The sequence below is a fragment of the Delphinapterus leucas genome, chromosome X (assembly GCF_059928025.1).
Source record: "Delphinapterus leucas isolate spDelLeu-1000000601 "Yukka" chromosome X, BTC_Dleu_Yukka2, whole genome shotgun sequence".
Taxonomy (NCBI): Eukaryota; Metazoa; Chordata; class Mammalia; order Artiodactyla; family Monodontidae; genus Delphinapterus; species Delphinapterus leucas.
The window spans coordinates 84851399-84866659 of record NC_143150.1 but is presented as its reverse complement, the minus strand read 5'-3'; positions in this window follow the sequence as shown (position 1 = coordinate 84866659).

Here is a 15261-nt window from a genome sequence, read left to right as displayed (position 1 = left end):
GCTCACACCCGCTTCTGGAACTTGTTTAGGCGGTGCTGTGAATCCCCTCTCCTCGCACACCCTGAAATGGTCTCTTGCCTCTTAGGCAGTTCCAGACTTTTTCCCAGACTCCCTCCCAGCTAGCTGTGGTGCACTAGCCCCCTTCAGGCTGTCTTCACACTGTCAACCCCAGTACTCTCCCTAGGGTCTTACCTACAAAGCCCGAGCCTCAGCTCCCAGCCCCCACCCGCCCTGGTGGGTGAGTAGACAAGCCTCTCAGGCTGGTGAGTGCTGGTCAGCACCAATCCTCTATGCAGGAATCTCTCCTTTTTGCCTTCTGCACCCCTGTTGCTGTGCTCTCCTCCGTGGCTCCAAAGCTTCTCCCCTGCCCACCCCTGGTCTCCACCAGTGAAGCGGCTTCCTAGTGTGTGGAAACTTTTCTCCCTTCACAGCTCCCTCCCAGAGGTGCAGGTCCCGTCCCTATTCTTTTTTTTTTCTGTTTTTCTCTTTGGCACTACGCAGGTACGTGTTGTGTTTCTTGCCTTTTGAGAAGTCTGAGGTCTTCTGTCAGCATTCAGTAGGTGTTCTGTAGGAGTTGTTCCACATATAGATGTATTTTTGATGTATTCGTGGGAAGGTGTTCTCCCCGTCTTACTCATCCGCCATCTTGAAGGTCCCCCCTATTTCTTGTCTTTGTATAATACTCATTCTAACAGATATAGGGTGATATCTCATTTTGGATTTGATTTGCATTTCCTTGATGATTAGTAATGTTGAACATTGTTTCATGTATCTATTAGCTATCTGTATGTCTTTTTTGAAAAATGTTCCTATTCAGATCTGCTGCCCGTTTTTTAAAAACAGATTGTTTGTTGTATTGCTCTTGAGTTGCATGAGATCTTTATATATTTAGATATTAACCCTTTTTCAGATATATAGTTTGCAAATATTTTCTCCCATTTTGTAGGTTGCCTTTTCATTTTGTTGATAATTTCCTTTGCCATGCAGAAGCTTTTTAGTTTGATGTAGTCCTACTTGTTTATTTTTGCTCTTAATGCTTCTGCATTTGAAGTCAGATTTAAAAAATCACCACTAGGAGCTCACCACCTCTTTTCTTATAGGAGTTTTATGGTTTCAAGTCTTACATTCAGTTCTTATATCTAAGTCTTTAATCCACTTTGAGTTAATTTTTGTGTATGGTATAAGACAGTGATCAATTTTTGTTCTTTTATATGTGGCTTCTGATTTCTCTGAACATTATTTATTGAAGAGACTGTCCTTTCCCAATTGTATATTCATGGCACTTTTGTCATAAATGAATTGACCATATATGTGTGGGTTTATTTCTGGGCTTTTTGTTATTTTCCATTGATCTATGTGTATATTTTTATGCCAATACCATAGTCTATTGATTACTAAAACTTTGTGATAAAATTTTAAGTCAGTGAGTGTGATGCCTTCATCTTTGTTCTGTTTTTCAATATGTTTTTTGTTTATTCTTTTCTGGTTTCATACAAATTTTATGATTCTTCTAGTACTGTGAAAAATGACTTTGGTATTTTAATATGATTGCATTGAATCTGTGTATTTCTTTGGGTAGTACGGATATTTTAACAATATTAATTCTTACAATCAATAATCACAGTATATATTTCCATTTATTTTTATCATCTTCAATTTACTTCATCAATGCCTTATAGTATTGAGTGTAGATTTTTTTACCACCTTGGTTCAATTTATTCCTAAGTATTTCATCGTTTTTGATACAATTGTAAAGATGATATTTTAAATTAATTTCTTTCTGATAATTTGTTATTAGTACATAGAAGCACAAGAGATTTTGTATATTGATTTTGTATGTTGCAACTTTACTGAATTCATTTAATAGTTCTGGCAGATTTTTTGGTGGCATCTTTATGTTTTTTTATATATAATATAATCTCATTTTCAAATAGTGACAATTTTACTTCTTTCTTTCCCATTGGGATGCCTTTTTTGTATATTTCTTGCCTAATTGCTGTGGCTAGAATTTCCACTATTATGTTGAACGAAAGTGGTAACAATGGGCATCTATATCTTGAATCTCTTTTTAAAATTATTTTTTATTGGAGTATAGTTGCTTTACAATGCTGTGTTAGTTTCTTCTGTAGAGCAAAGTGAATCAGGTCTAAATATACATATATTCCCTCTTTTTGGATTTCCTTCTAATTTAGGTCACCACAGAGCATTGAGTAGACTTTCAGGTGCTATACAATAGGTTCTCATTAGTTATCTATTTATTATATAGTAGTGTATATATGTCAAACCCAATCTCCCAATTCATCCCACCCCACTTCCCCCTTGGTATCTATAAGTTTATTCTCTCCATCTGTCTCTATTTCTACTTTGCAAATAAGTTCATCTGTATCATTTTTTTCTAGATTCCACATAAAGCCATATTATATGATATTTGTTTTCCTCTTTCTGACTTACTTCACTTTGTATGACAGTCTCTAGGTCCATCCACATCTCTGCAAATGTCACAATTTCATTCCTTTTTTTGGCTAATATCCCGTGGCATATACGTGACAAATCTTTATCCATTCATCTTTCGATGGACACTTAGGTTTCTTCCATGTCCTGCTATTGTAAATAGTCCTACAATGAACATTGTGGTCCATGTCTCTTTATGAATTATGGTTTTCTCAGGATATATGACCAATAGTGGGATTGCTGGGTCATATGGTAGTTCTATTTTTAGTTTTCTGAGGAAAATCCATACTGTTCCCCATAGTGGCTGTATCAATTTATATTCCCACCAACAGTGCAAGAGGGTTCCCTTTTCTCTACACCCTGTCTAGCATTTATTGTCTGTAGATTTTTTGATGATGGCCATTCTGACCGGTGCAAGGTGATACCTCATTGTAGTTTTGATTTGTATTTCTCTAATGATTACTGATGTTGAGCAGCCTTTCATGTGTTTGTTCGCATTCTGTATATCTTCTTTGAAGAAATGTCTACTTAAGTCTTCTGCCCATTTTTGGATTGGGTTTTTTGGGTTTTTTTATACTGAGCTGCTTGTATATTTCAGAGATTAATCCTTTTTCAGTTGCTTCATTGGCAAATAATCTCTCCTAATCTGAGGGTTGCCTTTTTGTCTTGTTTATGGTTTCCTTTGCTGTGAAAAAGCTTTTAAGTCATTAGGTCCCATTGGTTTATTTCTGCTTTTATAACCATTTCCCTAGGAGGTCGGTCAAAAAGGATCTTACTATGATTTATGTCATAGAGTGCTCTGCCTTTTATTTTTTTCCTCTATGAATTTTATAGTGTCTAGGCTTACATTTAGGTCTTTAATCCATTTTGAGTTTATTTCTGTGTACGGTGCTAGGGAGTGTACTAATTTCATTCTTTTACCTGTAGCTGTCCAGTTTTCCCAACCCAACATATCGAAGAAGCTGTCTTTTCTCCATTTTATGATATTGCCTACTTTATTAAAGATAAGCTGACCATACGTGCATGGGTATATCTCTGGGCTTTCTATGTTGTTCCATTGATCTATGTTTCTGTCTTTCTGTAAGTACCATACTGTTTTGATTACTGTAGTTTGTAGTATAGTCTGAAGTCCAGGAGCCTGATTCCTCCGACTCCGTTTTGCTTTCTCAAGGTTGCTTTGGCTATTCGGAGTCTTTTGTGTTTCCATACAAATTGTGAAAGTTTTGTTCTAGTTCTGAGAAAATGCCATTCTTAGTTTGATAGGGATTGCATTGAATTTGTAGATTGCTTTTGGTAGTATATTCATTTTCACAATGTTGATTCTTCCAATCCCAGAACATGGTTTATCTCTCCATCTGTTTGTGTCATCTTTAATTTCTTTCATCAGCGTCTTATAGTTTTCTGCATACAGGTCTTTTGTCTCCTTAGGTAGGTTTATTCCTAGTTATTTTATTCTTTTTGTTGCAATGGTAAATGGGAGTGTTTCATTAATTTATCTTTCAGATTTTTCATCATTCATGTATAGGAATGCAAGATATTTCTGTGCATTAATTTTGTATCCTGCTACTTTACCAAATTCATTGATTAGTGCTTAGTAGTTTTCTGGTAGCACCTTTAGGATTCTCTATGTATAGTATCTGCAAGCAGTAACAATTTTACTTCTTTTCCGATTTGTATTCCTTTTATTTCTTTTTCTTCTCTGACTGCTGTGGCTAAAACTTCCAAAACTATGCTTAATTATAGTGATGAGAGTGGGCCACCTTGTCTTGTTCCTGATATTAGTGGGAACTGTTTCAGTTTTTCACCATTGAGAACGAAGTTGGCTGTGGGTTTGTCATATATGGACTTTATTATGTTGAGGTAAGTTTCCTCTGTGCCTAGTTTCTGGAGGTTTTTTATTGTAAATGGGTGTTGAATTTTCTCGAAAGCTTTTTCTGCATCTATTGAGGTGATAGTATGGTTTTTCCCCTTGAATTTGTTAATATGGTTTATCACATTGGTTGATTTGCATATATTGAAGAATCCTTGCATTTCTGGGATAAACCCCACTTGATCATGGTGTATGATCCTTTTATTGTGCTGTTGGACTCTGTTTGCAGTTCTGTTGAGGACTTTTGCATCTATGCTCATCAGTGATATTGGCCTGTAGTTTTCTTTTTTTGTGACATCTTTATCTGGTTTTGGTATCAAGGTGATGGTGGCCTCATTGAATGAGTTTGGGAATGTTCTTCCCTCTGCTATATTTTGGAAGAGTTTGAGAAGGATAGGTGTTAACTATTCTCTAAATGTTTGATAGAATTCTCCTGTGAAGCCATCTTTTCCTGGGCTTCTGTGTGTTGGAAGATTTTTAATCACAGTTTCCATTTCAGTACTTGTGATTGGTCTGTTCATATTTTCTATTTCTACCTGGTTCAGTCTCAGAAGGTTGTGCTCTTCTAAGAATTTTTCCATTCCTTCCAGGTTTTCCATTTTATTAGCATATAGTTGCTTGTAGTAATCTCTCATGATCCTTTGTATTTCTGCAGGGTCAGTTGTTACTTCTCCTTTTTCATTTCAATTCTTTTGATTTGCATCTTCTCCCTTTTTTTCTTGGTGAGTCTGGCTAATGTCTTTTTTCAATTTTGCTTACCTTCTTACAGGACCAGCTTTTAGTTTTATGGATCTTTACTATTGTTTCCTTCATTTGTTCTCATTTATTTCTACTTTGATCTTTATAATTTCTTTCCTTCTGCTAACTTTGTGGTTTTTTTGTTCTCCTTTCTCTACCTGCTTTAGGTGTAAATTTCGGTGGTTTATTTGAGATGTTTCTTGTTTCTTGATTTAGGATTGTATTGCTATGAACTTCCCTCTTATAAACTCCTTTTGCTGCATCCCATAGGTTTTGGGTCGTCATGTTTTCATTGTCATTTGTTTCTAGATATTTTTTGATTTCCTCTTTGATTTCTTAAGTGATCTCTTGGTTATTTACTAGTGTATTGTTTAGCCTCCATGTGTTTGTAATTTTTACAAATTTTTTTTCCTGTAATTGATATATAGTCTCATAGCATTGTGGTTGGGAAAGATACTTGATATGATTTCAAGTTTCTTAAACTTACCAAGTCTTGTTTTGTGACCCAAGATATGATCTATCCTGGAGAATGTTCCATGAGTACTTGAGAAGAAAGTGTATTTTGTTAATTTTGGATGGAGTGTCCTATAAATATCAATTAAGTCCATCTTGTTTAATGTATCATTTAAAGTTTGTTTTGCCTTATTTATTTTCATATTGGTTGATCTGTCCATTGGTGAAAGTGCGGTATTAAAGTCCCCTAGTATTATTGTGTTGCTGTCAATTTCCCTTTTATGGCTCTTAGCACTTGCCTTATGTATTGAGGTGTTCCTCTGTTGGGTAAATAAATATTTACAATTGTTATATCCCCTTCTTGGATTGATCCCTTTATCATTATGTAGTGTCTTTCTTTGCCTCTTGTAGTAGTCTTTATTTTAAAGACTATTTTATCTGATATGAGAATTGCTACTCCAGCTTTCTTCTGATTTCCATTTGCATGGAATATCTTTTTCCATCCCTTTACTTTCAATCTGTATGTGTCCCTAGGTCTGAAGTGGGTCTCTTGTAAACAGCATATATATGCATGTTGTTTTTGTATCCATTCAGCCAGTCTATGTCTTTTGGTTGGAACATTTAATCCATTTAAATTTAAGGTAGTTATTGATATGTTTGTTCCTATTACCCTTTTCTTAATTGTTTTGTGTTTGTTATTGTAGGTCTTTTTCTTCTCTTGTGTTTCCTGCCTAAAGAAGTTCATTTTGCATTGGTTGTAAAGCTGGGTTTGTGGTGCTGAATTCTCTTAGCTTTTGCTTATCAGTAGATTTTAATTTCTCCATCGAATCCGAAAGAGATCCTTGCTGGGTAGAGTAATCTTGGTTGTAGGTTTTTCCCTTTCATCACTTTAAATATGTCCAGCCACTCCTTGCTGGCTTGCAGAGCTTCTACTGAAAGATCAGCTGTTAATCTTATGGGGGTTCCCTTGTATGTTATTTGTTCCTTTTTCCTTGCTGCTTTTAATATTTTTTCTTTGTTTTTAATTTTTGATTAATATGTGTCTTGGCGTGTGTCTCCTTGGATTTACCCTGTAATGGACTCTCTGCGCTTCCTGTACTTTACTATTTCCTTTTCCATATTAGGGAACATTTCAATTGTAATCTCTTCAAATATTTTCTCAGTCTCTTTTTTTTCCTCTTCTTCTTCTGGGACCCCTATAATTCTAATGTTGGTGCATTTAATGTTTTTCCAGAAGTTTCTGAAAGTGTTCTCAATTATTTTCATTCTTGCTTCTTTATTCTGCTCTTCAGTAGTTATTTCCACTCTTCATCTTCTAGGTCACTTATCCATTCATCTGTCTCAGTTATTCTGCTATTGATTCCCTGTAGAGAATTTTTAATTTCATTTATTGTGTTGTTCGTCAGTGTTTGTTTTCTCTTTAGTTCTTCTAGGTCCTTGTTATACATTTCTTCTATTTTCTCCATTCTTTTTCCAAGATTTTGGATCAACTTTACCATGATTACTCTGAATTCTTTTTCAAGTAGACTGCTTATTTCCTCTTCATTTGTTTGGTCTCGTGGGTTTTTACTTGCTCCTTTATCTCTTGTATTTCTCTGTCTTCTCATTTTGCTTAACTTACTGTGTTTGAGGTCTCCTTTTCACAGGTAGCATGTTTTTAGTTCCCGTTGTTTTTGGTGTCTGCCCCCAGTGGCTAAGGTTTGTTCAGCATGTTGTGTAGGCTTCCTGGTGGAGGGAATTGGTGCCTGTCTTCTGATGGTTGAGGCCTGATCTTGTCTTTCAGGTGGGCAGGACCATGTCCAGTGGTGTGTTTTTGCGTGTCTGTGAACTTGTTATTATTTTAGGCAGCCTCTGTGTTAATGGGTGAGGTTGTGTTCCTTTGTTGCTATTTGTTTGGCATAGGTTGTCCAGCACTGTAACTTGCTGGTCATCGAGTGGAGATGGGTCTTAATGTTGAGATGGAGATCTCTGGGAGAGCTCACTGTTTGATATAACGTGTGGCCAGGAAGTCTCTGGTGGACCTATATCCTGAACTCGGCTGTCTCATCTCAGAGGCTCAGGCCTGACACCTGGCCAGAGCACCAAGACCCTCTCTCTCCAGGGCCTTTAACTCCTCTGTGCTTCTGGATTGTGTACTGAGCTGTACATGTACATATACAAGGTTACCAAACCTCTACCTTTGCAGGAAATCGCAGAGCAGGAGATGAGTGGTTTGCATCTCTATCTGCATGAAGCACTGCCATGTTGGATATGCATGTATTGGTGGGAGCCCACAAATTTCTGGTTGCCTCAGCAGCAGCTTTTCTTTTCCTTAATGTAAGTCTAGTTTCACTTGCTCATGAGATGCTGTGTGCAGAGGCCTTGAACCCAGCACTTCAGACCAGAGTCCGCATTGCAAAACAGCTATGCCTAACATTCCAACTTGGGGGACAGTGTGCAGAAGCTGGTTTTGGTATCTGGGTGATGATGGTCTCGTAGAATGAGTTTGCTGGTTTCCTTTCCTCTGCATTTTTTGGGAATAGTTTCAGAAGGATATGTGTTATATCTTCTCTAAATGTTTGATAGAAGTCACCTGTGAAACTGTCTGGTCCTGGACTTTTTTTGGTTGGGAATGTTTAAATCACAGTTTCAATTTCTTTACTTGTGATTGGTTTGTTCATATATTCTGTTTCTTCCTGGTTCAGTCTTGGGAGATTGTAACTTTGTAATAATTTGTCCATTTCTTCTAGTTTGTCCATTTTATTGTCATATAATTGCTTGTAGTAATCTCTTATGATCCATTGTATTTTTGAGGTGTCTGTTGTAACTTCTTCTGTTTCATTTCTAATTTCATTGATTTGAGTCCTCTTCATCTTTTTCTTGATGAGTCTGGCTAAAGAATAATCAAGTTTGTTTACCTTCTTAAAGAACCAGGCTTTAGTTTCATTGATCTTTGTTATTGTTGTTTACGTCTCTATTTCATTTAATTCTGCTCTGATAGTTATGATTTTTTTCCTTCTACTAACATTTTTGTTTGTTCTTCTTTCTCTATTTGCTTTGTATGTAAGGATAGGTTTTTATTTGAAGTTTTTCTTATTTCCTGAGGTAAGATTGTATTGCTATAAAGTTCCCTCTTAGATCTGCTTTTGCTGCATCCCATAGGCTTTGGATTATTGTGCTTTTGTTTTTATTTGTCTTTCAGTGTTTTTTGATTTCCTCTTTGATTTCTTCAGTGATCTATTGGTTGCTTAGTAGTACATTGTATAGTTTCCACGTGTTTGAGGTTTTTTTTACAGTTTTTTTTCTTGTAGCTGATTTCTCATATCATAGCGTTGTGATCAGAAAAGATGTTTGGCATGATTTCAGTTTTCTTAAATTTACCAAGGCTCACTTTGTGGCCCAGCATGTGATTATCCTGGCGAGTGTTCCATGTGTACTTGAGAAGCAGGTGTATTCTGCTGCTTTTGGATGGAATGCTCTGTAAATATCAGTTAAGTCCATCTGGTCTAATGTGTCATTTAAGGACTGTGTTTCCTATTTGATTTTCTATCTGGATGATCTGTCCATTGATGAAAGGGGGGAGTGTTAAAGTTCCGCATTATTATTGTGTTACTCTCAATTTCTCCTTTTATGGCTGTAGTATTTGTGTTATAAATTGAGGTGCTCCTATGTTGAGTACATAAATATTTACAATTGTTATATCTTTTTGGGCTGATCCCCTTGATCATTATGTACTGTCAGTCTTTATCTCCTGTAACAGTCTTTATTTTAAAGTCCATTTTGTTTGATATGATTATTTCTACTCCAGCTTTCTTTTGATTTCCATTTGTGTGGAATACATTATTTGGAATACATTATTCCATTCCCTCACTTCGTTTGTATGTGTCACTAGGTCTGAAGTGGGTCTTTTGTAGATAGCATATATATGGGTCTTGTTGTTGTATCCATTCAGCTAGTCTATGTCTTTTGGTTGTAGCAATTAATCCAATTACATTTAAGGTAATTATCAATATGTATGTTCCTACTGCCATTTTATAAATTGTTTTGTGTTTGTTTTTGTAGGTCTTTTTTCTTCCTTTCCTCTTTTGTTCTCGTCTCTTGTGGTTTGATGATCATCTTTAATGTTGTGTTTGGGTTGCTTTTTCTTTTTTGTGTGTGTATCTATTGTACTTTTTGCATTTGTTGTTCCATGAGGTTTTGATATAGCAGTCTATATATGTACAATGTTGTTTTAAGTTGCTGGTCTATTTCCAGCCTAGAGAAGTTTCTTTAGCATTTGTTGCAAAGGTGGTCTGTTGGTGCTGAATTCTCTTAGCTTTTGCTTGCCTGTAATGCTTTTAATTTCTCTGCTAAATCTGAATGAGAGCCTTGCTGGGTAGAGTATTCTCGGTTGTAGGTTTTTCCCTTTCATCACTTTAAATATATCATGCCATTCCATACTGGCCTGCAGAGTGTCTGCTGAGAAGTCAGCAGATAACGTTATGGGGGTTCCCCTGTATTTTATTTGTTGCTGTTCCCTTGCTGCTTTAATATTTTTTCTTTGTGTTTAATTTTTGTTAGTTTGATTAATATGTGTCTTGGCGTGTTTCTCCTTGGATTTAGTCTGTATGGGGCTCTCTGTGCTTCCTGGACTTGACTGGTTATTTCCTTTCCCATGTTGGGGAAGTTTTCAACTATAATCTCTTCAAATATTTTCTCAGGCCCTTTATCTTTCTCTTCTGAGACCCCTGTAATGTGAATGTTTGTGTGTTTCATGTTGTCCCAGAGGTCTCTGAGACTGTCCTGATTTCTTTTCATTATTTTTTGTTTATTCTGCTTTCTGGCAGCGATTTCCACCATTCCATCTTCCAGGTCACTTATCCGTTCTTCTGCCTCACTTATTCTGCTATTGATTCCTTCTAGTGTATTTTTCATTTCAGTTTTTTGCTGCATCACTCTTTGTTTGTTCTTTAGTTCTTCTAGGTCTTTGTTAAAATTTCTTGTATCTTCTTGACCCTTGCCTCCATTTCTTTCCCCAGATCTTGGATAATCTTCACTAACTTTTTTCTGAATTCTTTTCTTGATAGGTTGGCTATCTCCACTTTACTTAGTTGTTCTTCTGGGGTTTCATCTTGTTCCTTCATCTGGGACATATTCCTCTGCTGTCTAATTTTGGCTAATTTTCTGTGATTGCAGTTTCTCTTCCACAGGCTGCAGGATTGTAGTTCTTTTGGTTAATGAGGCTGTCTAAGAGGCTTGTGCAGGCTTCCTAATGGGAGAGGCTGATTCCTTCCCAGTGGTGGTTGGAGCTGGATTTTGTTCATCTGGTGGGCAGGGCTATGCTCAGGGAGACTTTAATCCACTTGTCTGCTGATGGGTGGGCTGTATTCCCATGCTGTTGGTTGTTTGGCCTCAGGTGACCCAGCACTGCAACCTACAGGCTGGCGGGTGTGTCTAGTGGTGGCCTCAGGGATGGCTTACACCAATGGGTACTTCCAGAACTGCTGTTGCCTGTGTTTTTGTCCCTGCAGTGAGTCACAGCTGCCCCCACCTCTGCAGGAGACCCTCCAATACTAGCAGGTATGTCTGAACAAGTCTCTTATGGGGTCACTGCTTTTTTTCCCTGGGTCCTGGTGCACACAAGACTTTGTGTATACCCTCCAAGTGTAGAGTTTCTGTTTCCCCCAGTCCTGTAGAAATTCTGTGATCAAACACCACTGGCCTTCAATGCCAGATTCTCTGAGGACTCCTCTTTCCATTGCCGAACCCCCAGGCTGGAAAGCCTTACATGGGGCTCAGAACTTTCTCTCCTGTGGGATAACTTCTGTGGTATAATTGTTTTCCAGTTTGTGGAATGCCTACCCAGTTGGTATGGGATATGATTTTATCTTGATTGCATTCCTCCTACCATCTCATTGTGGGTTCTTCTTTGTCTTTGGATGTAGGCTATATTTCTTGGTAGGTTCAGGCATTTTGTTGTTGATGGTCATTTAGCAGTTAGTTGTGATTTTGGTGTTTTCATTGGAAAGGGTTGAGCACACGCCTTCTATTCTTCCATCTTGAGCTAATCTCTGGGTAGAATATTCTCAGTGGAGGTTTTTCCCTTTCGTCACTTTAAAGATATTATGCCACTCCCTTAAGGCCTGAAGTTTCTGCTGAAAAAAATCAGCTGAGAGACTTGGAGGAGTTCCCTTTTATGTTATTTGTTGTTTTCCCCTTGTTGCTTTTAATGTTTTCTTTTTATCTTTAATTTTGTGTCAATTCAATTAATATGTGTCTTGGCATATTCCTCCTTGAGTTAATCCTATATGGAACTCTCTGTGCTTCCTGGACTTGGGTGACTGTTTACTTTCCCATGTTAGGAAAGTTTTCAGCTAATATCTCTTCATATCAGTCCCTTTCTTCTGTCTTTACCTTCTGGGACCCCTACCATGCAAATGTTAATGTGTTTGGTGTTGTTCCAGAGGTCTCTTAAACTGTCCTCATTTCTTTTCTTTCTTTTTTTTTTATTCTGTTCCATGGCAGTGATTTTCACCAATCTGTCTTCCAGCTCACTGATCCTTTTTTCTGCCTAATTTATTCTGCTATTGATTCCTTCAATAGCAGAATAAATAGTGTATTTTTCATTTCAGTTATTGTGTTCTTCAACTCTGTTTGGTTGTTCTTTACATTTTCTCTTTTTTAAAAAAAATTTTTTTGTAACTTCTCTCTCTGCATTCATTCTTTTCCTGAGCTCTTGGATCATACTTATGATCATTACTCTGAACTCCTTCTTGGATAGATTCCCTATCTCCACTTCACTTAGTGGTTCTTCTGGGGTTTAATCTTGTTCTGTCTTCTGGAACAACTTTTGCCTCTCATTTTGTCTAAATTTCTGTGTCTGCAGACTCCGCTCTGTAGGCTTCAGGATCATCTTTTTCTTGCTACTGTTGTCTGCCCCCTGGTGGGTGAGGCTGGTCTAGAGGCTTTTGCAGGCTTCCTGGTGGGAGAGGCCATTGCTTACCCACCAGTGGATGGAACTGACTCTTGGCTCTCTTGTTGGCAGGGTCATGTCAAAGGACATGCCTAGAGGTGGCTCTGGTCTCAGGAAGACTTTAGGTAGCCTTTCTGCTGATTGGTGGGTCTGTGCTCCTGCCCTGTTGTTTGTCTGGCCTGAGGAACTGGAAGACAGATCCCAGCACTGGAGCCTACAAGCTGGTGGGTGGGGCCACGTCTTGGTGCTAGTGACTGAAGCAAGATGTCAGCCTCCACTGAGAATTCATGCAGATGGATACTCCCCAATATTTCCACCATCAGTATCTATGTCCCCATGGTGAGCCACAGCTGCCTCCTGCTTCCCCAGGACACACTTCATGACAAGCAGGTGGGTCTGGCCCTGGTTCCTGAGAAGTTACTGCCTTTGCCCTGGGTCCTGGTGCATGCGAGATTTTGTGTGCACCCTTTAAGTGTGGATTGTCTGTTTCCCCCAGTCCTGTGGAGGTTCTGCAGTTAAGACCCACTGGCCTTCAAAGAGAAATTATCTGGGGGTTCCTCTTACTGATGCCAGATCCCCAGGATGGGAACCTGACGTGGGTCTCAGAGCTCTCACTCCTGTGGGAGTAATTCTGTGATATAATTATTCTCCAGTTTTTGTGTCACCCACCAGGGGAGTATTGGATTTGATTGTATTGTGAGTGCACACTTTCTACCGTCTTGTGGTTTCTTCTTTATGTCTTTGGATGTAGAATATCACTTTTAGTAGATTTCAGTCTTTTTTATTGATGTTTATTCAGCAATTAGTTATGAATTTGGTGTGCCCATGAGAGGAGGTCAGCTGAAGCTCCTTCTACTCCACCCTCTTTTCTCTCTGTTTTATCTGCATACTTTAAAAGCTTCTGCCTGAGGGTCTGGCTTTCAATCAGTCTGAAACTAGGTGCTAAATAAAATTCCTCCCCTTGGAACACTGACAGAACTTGGCACACCCTCAACAAGAGGACCATATAAGTATAAATCAGGTGATTTAGACAACCACCAAGATTTGAGAAACTTAGAGCTAGGGCAGTTTTGAATGATAAGTATCATCACCTACACAGGCTGCTCCTTCACACATGAAACAGATAGCAGTTTTGCCTAATACATAGAAACAAATACAGAGAGCCAAGCCAAATGAGGGAAAGGAGAAATATGTTTCAAAGGAAATAACACAACAACGCCTCAGAAAATACCCTACAGATATGAGGATAAGTAATCCATGTGATTAAAAATTCCATGCAATGATCATAAGGATGCTCACTGAAATCAGTCAAATAGATAAACCCAGAGAGAACTTCAAGAAAGAGTTAAAAAATATAAGGAAGAACAAATCCGAGCTGAAAAATACAATAACTGAAATGAAGAATACACTAGAGGGAATCAACAACAGATTAGATGATACAGAATGGATCAGTGATCTGGAAGACAAGATAGTGAAAATCTTCTGATCAGAAGAGCAAATTAAATAAATAAATAAATAAGATAGTTTAAGGAAATTCTGGGACAACAGAAAGTGTACTAAGATTCCCATGATAAGTGTCTCAGAAGGAGAAAAAAGAGAAAATGGGGTACAAAAATTATTTTTAAAAATAATGATTTAGGGCTTCCCTGGTGGCACAGTGGTTGAGAATCCGCCTTCCAATTCAGGGGACACGGGTTCGATCCCTGGTCTGGGAAGATCCCACATGCCGCGGAGCAACTGGGCCCATGGGCCACAATTACTGAGCCTGTGCTCTAGAGCCAGTGAGGCACAACTACTGAGCCTGCATGACACAACTACTGAAGCCCACATGCCTAGAACCTGTGCTCTGCAACAAGAGAACCCACCACAACGAGAAGCCCACTCACCACAACGAAGACCCAATGCAGCCAAAAATAAATAAATAAATTATAAAAAATTAAATAATGATTTAAAATTTCCTTAACCTGGGGGAGGAAACAAACATGGAAGTCCAGAAAGTACAGAAAACCCCAAATAAGATGAACACACGGAGATCTACACCAAGACACAGTATGATTTAAAAATGTCAAATTTAAAGCTAAAGAGAGAATTTTAAAAGCAGAAAGAGAAAAACAACTAGTTATGTATAAGGAAATCCCAATAAGACTATCAGCATATTTGTCAGCAGAAGCTATGCAGGCCAATGGGAGTTGTATGATATATTCAAAGGACTTAAAGTAAAAAAAAAAGAAACATAACCAAGATTGCCCTATCTGGCAAGTTTATCATTCAAAATTGAAAAAGAGGAATAGAGTTTCCCAGACAACCAAAAAATAATGGAGTTTATAATCACTGAACTGGACTCACAGGAAATGTTAAAGGGACTTTTTTAAGCAGATAAGAAAAGGCCATAACTTGAAATAAGAGAAAAATCCCATTTAAAATTGCATAAAAAAAGAATAAAATTCATAAGAATAAATTTAATGAAAGAGGTGCAAGACACATACTCTGAAAATTCTAAGACATTAAGGAATGACATTGAAGATGACACAAATAAATAGAAAGATATATTGTGCTTCTAGATTAGTAGAATTAATACTGTTAAAATGTCCATATTTCCCAAAGCAATCTACAAATTCAGTGCAATTCCTATCAATTTACCAATGGCATTTTTCACAGAACTAGAATAAACAATACAAAAATTGTTATGGAACCACAAAAGATCCTGAACAGCCAAAACAATATTGAGAAAGAAAACAAAGCTTGAGGTATCACTCTCCCTGACTTTAAACTATACTTCAAAGCTGTAGTAATCAAAGCAGTGTGGTATCGGCACAAA